The 14,455-nt window shown below is 35.8% G+C and overlaps 1 protein-coding gene across 1 annotated transcript in view; it reads left to right on the forward strand.

Annotated features, from left to right (window-relative positions):
- LAMA2 (laminin subunit alpha 2) overlaps positions 1-14,455 on the forward strand; it is a 601,080-nt gene that overhangs the window by 237,179 nt on the left and 349,446 nt on the right. The window lies entirely within an intron of this gene.

Consider the following 14,455-nt stretch of genomic DNA (forward strand, 5'->3'; position numbering starts at 1 on the left):
GGTCTTTTCATTTCCTTGGTTAAATTTATTCCTAAGCATTTAGTCTTTTTTATAGTTATTGTGAATGGGATTTTTTAAACTCTAAGTTTATTTCATAGATGGCATTGATACAGTAAAATCCTTTATTCTATAAATGGCATTTATATAGTAAAATCTTTTCCATGATGAATGATTATTAGTCTTAAATGAAATACAAATATTTGATTTTATAACTGAAAATATTTCTTAAGTAAACTATCCTTGGTTGCCAGTTTCTTTCTTAAAACTTTAATATTTCCCAGCAGCTTCCTGTGGTTGATTCTTAAGGAATACTGCAGCTGAAAGGAGCCCAGGAATTCTGAGTGATGGAGGAAATATGTGGCCAGGCTCTGCTATCCATATCTTACTCAATTTTCAGCTTGAATTTTATACTTGGACTCTGAGCTTTAATTTTTGTGATCTAATTTCCTTTTCCCCAATAATATTGGTTTTTGAACTAGTCTTCCTCATGCCATTTAAATAAAAATTTCAGGAATAAAGAAAAACACAGGAGTATTAAAATGGAGAGCATCAATATTGTTATAAACAGAGCACCCCAAAATAATTATTTTGAAAGAGCAGCACTCATTTGAATTTATAAACTCTGGAATGCTTATTTCAAAATTGTTAACTAATGTGTTAACCTACATGCAAATTTGTATTTTTACTTGAAAGCAGGATTGCTGGTACTGTACATGTGCTTCTCTACAGATTGTACACATTGAGGATGATGTTTATGCCATAAGAGAATCATTTCCTCTCTTTTTATCGGGGCCATTACATCATTTCTCAAATAGACCACTGTTAGGAAGTAGGGATATATAAGTATAAGGGAAGAGACCCAAGTAAAAACAGAGTGGTGCGTATCCTACAAATTGAGAATAAGGCATATTTTATCTTTTAAAATAACATATTTTAGAGACTCAGTAAAAGAATTTTAAATGGGCAGAAATACAGATGTAGCTGTTAGGAGGAAGCATTATTTCAGTCACAGCACATTATTGGAGGATAGGAAGAGCATGTGGTATTCCAGTGAAGGAGCTTAATTATAATAGAGAAGAAAGGATTAGAAACAGAAAAGAAGGTGGATTATCAGGAATAAAGTCAAAGAAGGGACTGAATATTGATCAGATTTTCAGAAAAACCTACAAACAAACCCCAGCACACACTAGCACCAGTCATAGGACTGAGATTTGCCAAAGCTAGCTCTCTTGGGGTGCACTCTGGTTCACTGTGAGTACAAGTGGGCCATAGAGTGTGACAATTGTGGTCTCTGGCCCTAGGCCATGGAGTGAGATAATTGAGACAAGAGAAGTCTGTATATCATCTCTCCACATAAGCAATAGAGCTCACTGGGCTGCCTGTGAACAAGATTTTAGAGATTCACTTTTATTTTTCTTAAAAGACTGCCACACTTAGCCATCTGATACAGAATGGCATCTCCTCTTAATGAACCTGTGTCTTTATTTGCATCTTATCAAACTGGGAGATACTGAAGTTGGCAGTGATGCTGATAGTGGTGAGACATGGAAGATGTAGAGGAAAGCTACCAGGAAGCCTGAGATGGGAGAGAAAGGGTAATTTTTAGAAGTAGATTGGAAGAACTGCATTCTGGGCAATAAATATTCACTGGACTTAGAATGTATTCCTTTTTTTTAAGGAACCAAGTTCACAGTTGTTAGAACTACAAGAGCACATTAGATAATCATGACATTAAATAAGCATAAAAATAATGCTTATTTTTAATTTTTCCAGGTGTCGTTCTATAAACTATCTCTATAAAGAGCTTAATGTTAGCTTCTTGTTTTGGAAATAAGATAATGTGAGGGAAGGACAAATGAAACAGTTTTGTTGCCATCTCTCATTGTGAACCAGTTTAAAAATGAAAACAAACAAACAAAACAACTCTTAAGCCCAACAGCAACATTAATTATAATTTTCCTAATTACACTCTCTTTTCTTTTTGCTAAGAAGGAACGGTTGTATTTTTGTCATTAACAGAAAAGGGAACAGTGCCTAAACAACCTATTATAAATTCTTCTGGGAAAGCATATTACAAATAATTGAAAACAACCCTGATTCTGTGAACTTGGCAGCAAATGTATAAAAGAAAGCAATTCAGCCCTGGTCCCTGGATGATTGATTAAATGTTTTATTCTTTTTACCTTTCATTCATGCTGTGTTTGTCAAGAGGAAAGAGAAAAGGAATGCTGTGAAACAAAGTCCACTTTAGACAAATAACTTACAAGAATGATCAATGATCTCTAATCAGCTGTTTACTCATTTTTCTTAAGTTGTAATGTTTCTTAATATTAGCTATTCTGCATGGACCCGGCAGAAAACAAGGTCCTGAGTGTTAGCTTGTCCCCACCTCCCTACCAGCTAACCAGCAGCACAAGCTGTATCTGAGCTTCTTCGAGGGCATGGCCCTGCAGCTCCCTGTGGTCAGTTATTAGTCTGAGTCCAGCAAAGGAACAAGAACACTGTGTGCTTGGTAAATCTACAGGAAACTTCATCTTCTGGTTGTGTGGGAGGAGAGGTCCCTTTGTGTACTCTGTTTCTTTGAAGGAACTAGGGATCTGTTGGTGCTGTACAGATGTCGAGGTGCACAGAGCCAACATCTTACAAACCTAGTAAATAAATGATTAAGATTCAGCTCTGTACAGAATCCCCCATAATGGTAGGAACCTAAACTTTGGGATACTGTTGACTTGTATCAAAATTGTTGTTGTCCTATAAGCCATGTAAAATTAACTACAGATCTCCTCAGTGAAACACTTTCTTAGAACCTTGATATTTTTAAATGATATCTAGCCATCTGTATACATCATAATGTTGAGCTGCAAATGTGGTGGCTTTAACAAAATTTTAAGTATGAAGTCAGATGTGTAGAGGATCCCTTCTCCATCGCATTCTTCTATTTTTCATTTCCCGCTTCTCACAAACTACTGCCCAGATGTCAATAATTCTACAATCTCCTGTTCCTGCAACCTTTGTGTTGGTCCTTGGTTATCTACTCTGATCTCAGCCACAAAAGCCATCATGTCAGGGGACGAGATTATAGGTCATCCCCAGAGCAACAGCCTCAGCACCTCAGTAGAGATCTGGAGGGGATTTGAGCTAGAAAGAACTCTGACCTTACTCTTAATTGCTTGCATGAAAATTGGATATGGATAAGAAGACAAACCCAAGAACATGTCCTGCTTTCCTTGATGCACATTCTCCTATTGATGTTCAGCTACCTTAGCATTTCCAGAAGCACCTCTTTATTGTGGGTGGAAACTTACTTATTCATGTTATCTCAGGCTGTCCGTGTTGGTAACAGGTAACTGCTATAAAGGGTGGAGCGCATCCTGCTTAATGGAGAGATCCAGTGTCATTTACCTTTTTTTAACTCTTTCAAGGGTAATGACAACTACCAATGGTTTCTCCTGTGTGCTAGATATTGTTCTAATCATTTCACATAAATTATTTCTTTCAACCCACCAAACAACACTATAAGATAGATATTATTTTTTTTTTACCTTTGTTAGAGAAAACTGAGGTACAGAGAGATTAAGTAAATTGTCTAAATTCACATAGATAGTAAGTGGAGGAGCCAGAATTTGAACACAAGCAATTTGTCTCCAACAAATGTGATCTTAAACTATGGTTAACTCTCTGAACACGCACACAAACACACATACATACATGGAATCACACAAAGTATCAGGCATATGGGGATAGACAATATTAGAAAAGCATATATATACAAACATCCCTACAGTCGCACACATAGACTCAGGTTTATAAACCCACTGAAATGAAGACTCATCATTTATGAAAATATACAATTTTGTTCTGCAAAATAATTTAATTTTTTAAAATTCCTTGTGCAATGAGAAAAGATCAGAGAGGCCTGAGTTTCCTTTTACAGAGCTAGGCTAGGGGCTATATTTAGAGTAATTGAACACATGAGTTCACTTGAAAGCAGAGAAACTTGACCAACTGTGAATATGCAATTTCACTCTACAGATGAAATAAAATTAAACAGGGCAAAAGTAAAGAAGAATAGATACTAGGTAAAGTGATGGAAAGAGACACCAAAAAATTAGTCACGTGAAAATGAAACTAAGAGAGGGAAAGGTGGCAAAAGAAGGGAACATTCAGAGAATGTTGATATATTGAGAGGTGAGAGTAGGGAGTTGGTAGGCAAGTGTCAGAGTGTGGAAGGATGGTGACAGTCACTAGGAACTCCAGTTTGCATACACACAATGTTAAGAACATTAGAAATTAGCTAGCCAATGGAATGCTCAGTCTTGAAGAGCTTGTATCTCTGCCTAAACTCCTGTATGCGATAGTATGATTCCAAAAATTTAAAGTCTCTGACATCTTGAGTTTTAAGCTTTCTGAACGTTAAATCGGCTGAGACTGCTGGTAGCTATCCTGAAATGCTGCTTCTATACATATGAGTAAAAATCCAAATTAATGTATTTATACAGCTTTTCATTTATGTACTCATAAAATACACACACACAAACACACACACAATTCAATTTTTCTCTGAAGAACCTTTGAGTCAGAGAATGAGAATGAAGGAGACTGAATTTCTCTTTTAAGTTCCGGTCTAGGTTTTGTTCCAATCTAATGACACAGGATCTGGCACCATATTTAGACCTCCTGCTCCAAGATTTTATTTTAATTTTAAGCAAGTGTTCCCACACGGGGACTGAAAACAAAACAGGAAAATGTTGCTTAAGTTTTCCTTTGAGCTGTTGTTATCTGACTTTCAAGCGTACTGATTGTTCTGTCTCACCAATGTAGGTCATTGTACTCTCAGTTATTTTGTTTTCTATCAGAGCTTTCTCTAACAGCTCTCCACATTAAGGGAGATCATGTTATTTCACAGAAATTTATTTTTGTTATTAACATATTTTCTTCATCTCCCTAGTATTTGAGGTTTTAGCACTTTCTTCTTTGTAAACTTTACCATAAAGCATACGTATTTTTGAAAACTAGGGAATGGCTTTTACTTACTAAAGTACTTAGGTACTAAACCTATCATAACCAATTTCACTTATTAAGATGTTAGTAAGACTTTAGGAGTTGTTGGTTCTTTTCCAGAGAATAATACTTTAGCCCAGCAATCCCCAACCTTTTTGGTACCAGGGACTGGCTTTGTGGAAGAGTGTTTCCACGGAATTGGCAGGTAGGGTGGGGTGTGGGGATGGGTTTCCAGATGAAACTGTTCTTCCTCATATCATCAAGCATTAGTTAGAGTCTCATAAGCTAGGTCCCTCACATGCACAGTTCACAATAGGGTTTGCGCTCCTTTGAGAACCTAATGCCACAGCTGCTGATCTGACAGGAGGTGGAGCTCAGGCACCTCCTTCTGTGCAGCCTGGTTCCTAACAGGCCACAGATAGTACTGGTCCATGGCCCAGTGGTTGGGGACCCCTGCTTTAGCCCTCAACTCTTAGGCATGTTTCAATTCTGATTTTGGTCAGCATAGAGTTTTGCTTCTATTTGCCAGGAGGATCTGTACTGTTACGGATCAATGGCAGGAGGTGATACTGGGTCTGGAACTATCCTTTGGCTTAGTGACGTTTGTATTCTAATCTGCCTCACTCCTGCACCTTCTCAGGGGACCTGGGCACTGTCTGATCCCATGACGGGTCCTACATGGTGACCTAGGGCATGGTAAACAGTCTACCCCAGGAAGCCTAGAATGGATAGAATACAGACTCATCCAACACAAATTCCTGAAGAAAAGTCAAGATCTGCAGAAAATCAAACAGTAAAGACTATTCCAGAAGAGCAACAGCAGGACAATAAAGAGGAGATGGAGTTAAAATGCTGGGTCTGTCATAGACAGGATTGGAATGGAATCCCAATCAGATGATAGAACGAAGGGAAGGTGCACAGAATAAGGCTCTCACTAGTGGTGAGCTTTCTGTCACAAGTCTTCAAAAGGGGCCTAGATGACCAGTTCGTTTTCATTCAACAAATGCTTATTGAACGCTTCCTCTGTGGGTAGTGATGAGCACATTCAGTGAATTCAGACTGGAATTGAACACACTGAAGCATTAAAAGAGTTAATCTTATATGAGTTCGTACATACAGATCACATGCAAGAGTGTCTCATATCCAGTAACTTTGGAAGAATAACTACTTTTGTTTTTGTGTACAAGATCTTGCATTTTGTAAAGAAATTTCTGAAATAGCAATGAGGTTGGAATACATGACTAATGATTCTATTCTCTTATGATATTTCTGGTTGGGGCACACCCAAAACAAAATTTGGAGCAATGCAAATGTTTGAGGAGAGTGAAAGAACTTCCTTCTGGTGTTTTTCCCTCATGATTTGCTCTGAAGCTACTCCTCTTAGATTGTTTCCTAGCTGTGTATTCCTATATAGTCTTAGCTTAACAGCACAAAGATTTGACAACAGTGTCTGCATTTCCCAAAAGAGATTGAGAAGCCCTATTTTGACAGCTCTTCTTTTATCTATGTAATTATCATACACTTTAACTGAAGAAAGAAAAACACAAAGATAAATACAATATTTCCACTTTGAGTACTTTTTAAAAATTATTTGAAAGCATTTAAAAATATATGTAAAATGAACCGTGTATGTCAAATTCCTTTCAGAGAAAAAAAAAGAAAGGTAGAGGGAAGGGGGAAATTTGCATTTAGTAATTTTATTTTGTTTTGTTTTGTTTTTTTGAAAATTTCAGGCAGTTAGTAATCAGTGTTCCTTTTGTACATCATGCCCAATGGAAATGATACCAGGATCTTTCATTCAATTATATGGATTACAGGTCACCCACCTGGGCATGTTTCAGATGAAACTAACCTAAGCTCATCTTGAATAAGGGGCTTAGAAGTAAATGCTTTGTTGGTTGCTTTGAGTTGTATAAAGCAGGACGACCACCAGAGGCTTTGTAAGAAAAAGAATCATAAAGACTTTGAGAAAATTGGAATCCTAAAGCAGCTGAGGCTTTGCTTCTATTTTTGATCGTTTTTAAAAACTTAGTTCTTCTGGTGTTCAGTAGTTCCATAGTAGTTAGAAAGCACTGCCATATGAAATCTGCTATTGGTACAAAAAGAAAATGTTGCAGCCAACTCTGATACAACGAGACAGAGAGAGAGAGAGAGACAGAGAGAGAGAAAGACAGAGAGGGAGAGAGAGAGAAGAGACCTCAGCAGGAAAACAAAACAAAAAATAAAACGCAAACCTTTTAACTAGTTTCGCTAGGAGAAAAGAAAAATAAAAACATAAAATAACAAACACTCTTTAAAGAAAACGGCTTTTCTTATTATGTTGAAATTTATTAAAGACTATTGCTTTAACTGAAGAATATGTTTAAATATTTTGTAGAAGGCAAAGCTTTCATCCAGGAATGACAACTGCAAGGACTGTAATTCTAAAGATATTAAAGAAAAGGAGAATGACAATTTAAGTTCAGGAACAGTTGGAATCAAGCAGTAATGATTTACAGCTTTTGAAAATTTTCAGGCACTTAGTGGTCAGTGTTCCTTTTATGCGTTATGACCAGTGGGAAGGATACCAGAATCTTCCATTCAGTTATTACGGGTTACAGGTCACCCATCAGTGACCTGTGGTCGCAGTGTTAGGTACTGAAAGCATAATACCTTCTTATGTAAGAGGGAAAGACCTGTTAAGTCTATGCTTAGGGGTAGAGTTGTCAATGATACAGTCATATTTGTTGAACAGTTCAAGTTGCCATTTCCTTGTATTCTTGGAAGAGGTAAGTTAAAGAAGCTTGTGCCCAGTTCTTGACACTTTATTATTACAGCACTACCTTTCAAGCCACTCAGTAGTCATCGAACATGTAAGAGTAGTTGTTCTGTTTGGTCGTGTAAATTTGTAGTGACAGTAGGAAAAAAAAAAAAGGACCTTTATTAAAGACCTTCCAAACTAATTCAGTGCCCTCCATGCTGCATGAAAACAAAGTCTTTCCAAAAAAAAAAAAGGAATATTAAGGCACCTGAAGGGACAAATCATTTATAAAATTATTTTTTTCTTTGTGATAAAAAATATAAATGGCTCTGTATACTAAAAAATATAAATGGCTCTACTAGTATATTTAATAATCCTTTATTGATTTACCTAAATGTATGAAGATACTCATATAATGTTTTTAAAAATATTTGTTATTATAGCTCTAAAATAATTTATTAGACTATAATAAATAAATTTATACTAGAATTTATGATGAACAGTCATTAAATAGAATTAAAAATATAGGTAAAATACAGTTAAAGCATATACAAATTTTAAATGATACATGCAATGCAGAAATTGTAAATGTTTGCTTGAGGAAAGAGTTAATTCATTGGAAGCTCTATTCCAGTCTATAGTATTTGGGGACTGCTATTGATATGTTCATTCAACAAATAATTACTGATAATATAGTATGTACTTAAATCATTATGTTAAACACTGAGGCTATACAATAAATAAGAAAATGTATACTCTCATTGAACTTAAATCTATTAGCAGACACAAGCAAGTAAATTGGCAATAAAAATAGGGGGGAGTCAAGGGAGTTTGGATAAATTGTAGAAGGAGATCCTAGACAGTCCATGGAAGTATTTGTGTGAAGATGGAATTCGCAACACAGCTGAGATTTTAAAGATCTATAAAGTACATCTGTGTAAATGGCAAGCAGTGAGAACACAGAAAAGGTGTTTGAGGAAAGGACCTAAAGATAAGATAGACCATGACACAGAAAGGAAAGTAAAAATTCAGTGACCATCTAGAAGATATCCAATACATATATTTGAACGAATGAGTGATAGACTAACTATATGAATGGGAAATATTGAAATACAAAAAGGGAGTAAAGCTCTGAGAGGTAAGCATATGTTTTAAGCCTTCAGAGTACCTAATCATCTGAATATGCAAATAAGCAGTGTTAGAATTAATAAAAATGACTCTAAAAATGAGAACTCTTGGCTGGAGAAAATAACAAAATATGAAGTAAAGGAAAACTGACAGAATACTTCAAAAACTGTGCCTGATATAATTGGAAATAATGCCTGGAAAGAGATTGAGTCCATAATCCTGTATTTGCTCATTAAGGCCAGAAAGATTCTTGATAAGGAAATGTCTAGTCTGAAAGGTCTAAAGATTGTATTAACCTGTATAATAAATTATATCTTATGAAACTCTTGTCATTTATCCAGTATATTTGAATTACCCATGCATTACTGTTTCATATATTCATGATATTTTCATATTTTATAACATTTAAAAGTATTTCAATATTCCATTGATTTGAATAAGATTTCTTAAATTACAGTGAAAACTGTCTGATAAGGTATGGTAAGATTATTTTTCAGTGACTATGCTGATACATACAATAAAGCCAGTGACAATTCATAAAGATGATAATACTTTTAGTACAAACTGAGCTTCAATGGGATTACTAAATGAGTATGTGAGGACAGAGCAGAGAAAAAGGCCAAGGATTGAGCACTGTGGTGCTCTATTACGAGAAAGTTAGGAAGGATTAAAGGTAGCAGTGAAGGGGATTGAGAAGGGGTAGCTGAAGCAGTAGTAGGAAAACAAGAACAGTGTGTCCTGGAAGTCAATGGAGTAATCAGTTGTCTCAAATGCTGCTAATGGATCAAATATGGTGAGGACTGAGAATTGGACACTTCAGTTAGTAATGTGAAGGACATTAGTGACTTTCCCAAGAGCAGTTTCAGTGGAATGGAGGAAGACAAATGGAATAATAGGAGCCTTGTGGAGGAATAAACCAAAATGTACCTATTTACCATCCCCAGCCAGACTCAGAGCCTTTACTCTGTGCTAGAAACACAATGACCAGTTGTTGCATTGTTCCCATTCCTTGAGCTTTCTACAGCTCACCTCGCTTCTTCAAATGTATACAGTCAGACCTCCGAATCTGTGGATTCCACATCCACGGATTCAACTGACTGCAGATGAAAAATATTAGAAAAAATACCTGCATCTGTACTGAACATGTGCAGATTTTTTCTTGTCATTATTCCCTAAATAATACAGTATAACAACTATTTACATAGCCTTTACATTGTGTTAGGTATTTAAAGTAATGTAGATGTGATTTAAATAATTTTGAAGTATGTGTGTAGGTTACACACACATACTATGCCATTTTATATCAAAGACTTGAGCATCCTCAGATTTTGATATCCACAGGAGGTCCTGGAACCAATCCCCACAAATCCCCTGAAACTGTAACTGATGAGGGGTGATGGTACTTCTTTTTTTATACAGTCAAAAGAAAAGAGATTAGGCTTATTTTTGAAAGTTCCTTTTATAATCTTATTATTTCTCCTGAAATAATGCCATATTGAGCATGACTGGATTTAAGAGGTTCCCAGATGTCTCAGCCACTCATTTACATACAAATTCTTTGTCCATATTCGTACATTCTTAATCTCAAACTACACGTATGGATTTACTGTTTTGTCTCCTGGGGTCAGCTTACTTTCAATTTGTTTTGCTTATTTCATTTGCACACTTGTAGAGATTGATAACACAAACATGTTTTAAGAGAGAGCATACAACACATCAAGTTGCCAACTTTATCCACTTCTGCTACTTATTTCAAAGTTTCTGATACTTATTCATGACCTTTCAGTAGCCTTCATTCTCCCGTCTATCCATTCACTCAAGAAACTTGTATTGGTAGGGAAGGTATTAGAATTATGGCTCTTCCAGCTGTCCAAAACAAATGTAGCAACATAAACAGACAAGCATAATACTGGAAAATCATCTATATGAGAAATCTAATTATTTACAGCATAAATCATTTTTAAAATGTATTCTAAATTAAAAATGCCAGAGAGGCACGGAGGTCTTACTAATCTGTAAAGGAAACATGATTTATATAGTATGCTTACACTAGTAAAAACAGGATTATTTGGGTGAACAGAGTATCATATTGATATAGCCATTTGGTTATAAAAAGAGATATTTCTGATGAGGTTTCCCCCATTTATTTGCCTTGGAAAATGAATTTCAAAGAAAAGTATAATTTTAAAATCTAAAAAACCAGTTGATACCCATAGTCTGATATTTTCAGTTGGAATGAATTCCTGTGACAGCATGAACATACACCCACCACCAGGTCTGTAATAGAAACCACTTTGCAAGACATTAGAGGCTGCCACAGATTTCTCAGGTCCTCACAGCAAGACAGGGGTGGTCTTGGGGTTGGATACATTTCATCTTCCTTGAAGACTGATACCACCCTCCGGCTGTCACCCTATAGGAAATCAGGAAGTATGCTAAGCTATCCAGTGGACTTGGAATTACACTGCATTGTGCTCGTGGAAATATCCTATCCAACATTATGATTTATTTTGAAGGAAAATGGAAAAAAAATTACACACAAAACGGTGGAAGGAAGCTGCACACAACATCGCCAAACAGCTGGCTTGTTTTATATCCCAGAAACAGCTTGGGACTAACTGTATTCACAAGATCTCTTGGCAGAGTAGCTTGATGAAAATACCAAAGCTGTGAGAAGTGTTCCTTTGCTGAATCCTTCATGTAGCTATCATACGGTTTATTAATTTAAATGAGAATATGTACACCTTTTTTTTTCCAAAAAAGTGCTTTGTATATTTAAGTGAGAAACTTACTGATTCTTTATACGGCACAAACATGATTCACCACAGTATTCGCACCAAATAAACCCTAATAATGTTCAGAAACTATAATCCTAGACATGTATTGATTTCCTTCTTTCTTTCAAGTAGTATTTTTGGGGGCAGTCAAGGGAGAATTTGATAGAAATGTAAGCTTGAGTTCAACGGCACTGGTGACTTTCTTGGGTGCCAAGGTTAATTTCAGAGAGAAATTAGTTTTAATGGCTTCATCCATACATTTATCCATTCTTTTAACATTTAACTCTTACTTCCTTAAGCGAAAAATATAACTCAATTCTAAACACATTTCTGGCTCACCTGCCAGATGCCAGAAATGTGTATCTTGAGGAATATACAAGATCTGCTTTACTCTTTTAGAATCCCTGCATTAGAGGGGATTCAGTATTTTCAGATTCAGTATTTTAGAAGACCTTGCATTCTATTCCTTACTAAGTATCCAAGGTAGATTCAATTAGCTGGAACATATTCATATTTTTATCGTCAGGCATTTTGAGTCTATTCTTTGTGACACCAGAATTAGTTTCTCGTCTCAGAGTTTGCTATATTTCTCTGGTGACTCAAGTAGTTTATTGGCAGTCAGTTTGTAAAAGGCTCCCTGGGATTATCTAAATGCAGGATGTTAGCAATGGAAATACATATCATTGCCTCTCCTGTCAAAAAATGTAATTAACACACATGATATATCATCTTACAAAAGTGGATGAAAATTTCAGTGGGTGACCTTGAGTCACAGCTCCCCAGTGCACACAATGTCCTGTACCCAAGCATCTCCCAGACAGCACAGAACTCCCACTTCCTGCATCCCTGTACGTTTGGCGCTGTGTGTATGTTTGCGTGTGTGTGTGTGTGAGTGTGTGTGTGTATTTTCAGTTCAAAATCTACCACTCAATTTCACTTTCTTTAACAATTTTGGTTTGATTCAACTTGTTACATAGGTAGTAATCCATTTACAAAAAAAAAAAAAAAGTGAAAATATGTGCTTCTTCCTATCTGTATATTGAGAGATTCCTCATTCTTTTTTATGGTTGCAAATAATTCATTATGCAGATATACAATTTATTTAACCAGTCCCATATTGATGGATACTAGGTTATTTCCAGTCCTTTGATGTGACAAAAAAATTATAATCAAAAATGCTGAGGTAATAATATTGTTTTTGTCAGTTTGGGCAGCCATAAGAAAGTTCCATAGACTAGGTGGGCTGTAAACAAGAGAAATTCATTTCCCACAGTTCTGGAGACTGAAAGTCTGAGATCAGGGTGTCTGCATGGTTGCCCTCTCGTGAGAACTCTTTTCTGGCTTGCATACTGCTGACTTCTTGTAGCCTCACATGGTAGAAAGAGAGCTAGCTAGCTCTCTGACCTCCTTTTATTAGGTCACTAATCTCATTCATGAGGGCTCCACCTTCAGGATCTAATTATCTACCAAAGGCCTTGCCCCCAAATATCATCACATTTGGGATTAGGGTTCCGACATATGAATTTTAGTGGGGGAATGCAAACATTCAGTCCATTAACCATATTCAGTTTACCTGCATTATAGTATCCATATCATTTTATATCTGTAGAATAATTCCTAGAAGTGGAATTGCTAGGTCAAAATTACGGTGTGTTTCTAATTTTGATAGTTACTGCTCAATTTACTTTCTTGAGAATTTGTATCATTTTAACTTTATACCTGTAAATGTAAGAGACATGTATCTACTCTCTTAGTCGTACAATCAGAGAGTATTACAAATATTTGTGGAGTTTGCCAATCTGAAAAAATAGGAAGTTTATTAGTGTGTTTTTAACTAACATTTATCCTATTATGAGGGAGGATCTGTATCTTATAAACGTTTAACAGTAATTTTCATTTTCTTTTCTTTGAATAGGGCCCTCATATATTTGTGCATTTTGTTATGTTGTTGGTGTGTTTCTTTCTTTATTAACAAGAGTTCTTTAGGTAATAGGAACATACTTCCTTTATTTGTGCTAACAGTACTTTTTATTTTATCACACAGTTTATTCTTCATCAGAATTCTTTGCTCTTGGGACGTCTCTGTGAGAGCCTGCCAGCATTGTACACCTTTGGAGGGCAGTTTGTTGTCAATTTCTCAATTCTTCTTTCACATAGAAAATGATCTGACTGAATTGTATTTCTTTCGGTGTCAACTGTGCTAAATTATTGCCCTAAAAAATTCACCGTTCCATTCAGGTTTAACATATTTTTTAGAGTGTGATTTTCATAGAGTACGTTACATTCTTGGTCATTTTTTGTCTTCTTGACTTATCAATTACTAAAAAAAAACTACACATAACAATAACCTAAAACAACCTATTGAAATATCTCACTGTGAAGATAGATTTGTCTAGTTTTTCTTGTAATTTTTATTCTCCACATTTTAAGGCTACATAATGTGTGATGCTTTCAAGTATAGAATTATTTTAAGTTCCTAATGGGTTCCTTTTTTAATCTGATGTTTTATAACTTTTTCCCCAAGTTTTCTGGTTTCCCACCATACCCCAGATTCTTAAATAATTTAGGGCACAATAATTTTCAGAGAAAGAATGATTAAGAATTCATGGATATCCTAAGAAGGTCAAGTTGGTGCAGTGCCTTGGAAGAAAGAAATAGAGGTAGCTGAAGTATATAGAGAAATGCCTATGATATAAACAAATAAATTGCATGTACATGTATTAAGAAGACTATAACATATGCCAATTACTTCACTGGATGCCAGTGTATAGGCATGTACCTGAATCTGCCTAACAGATTGGGAGAATGG

Source organism: Theropithecus gelada, chromosome 4 (assembly GCF_003255815.1).
Source record: "Theropithecus gelada isolate Dixy chromosome 4, Tgel_1.0, whole genome shotgun sequence".
Lineage (NCBI taxonomy): Eukaryota > Metazoa > Chordata > Mammalia > Primates > Cercopithecidae > Theropithecus > Theropithecus gelada.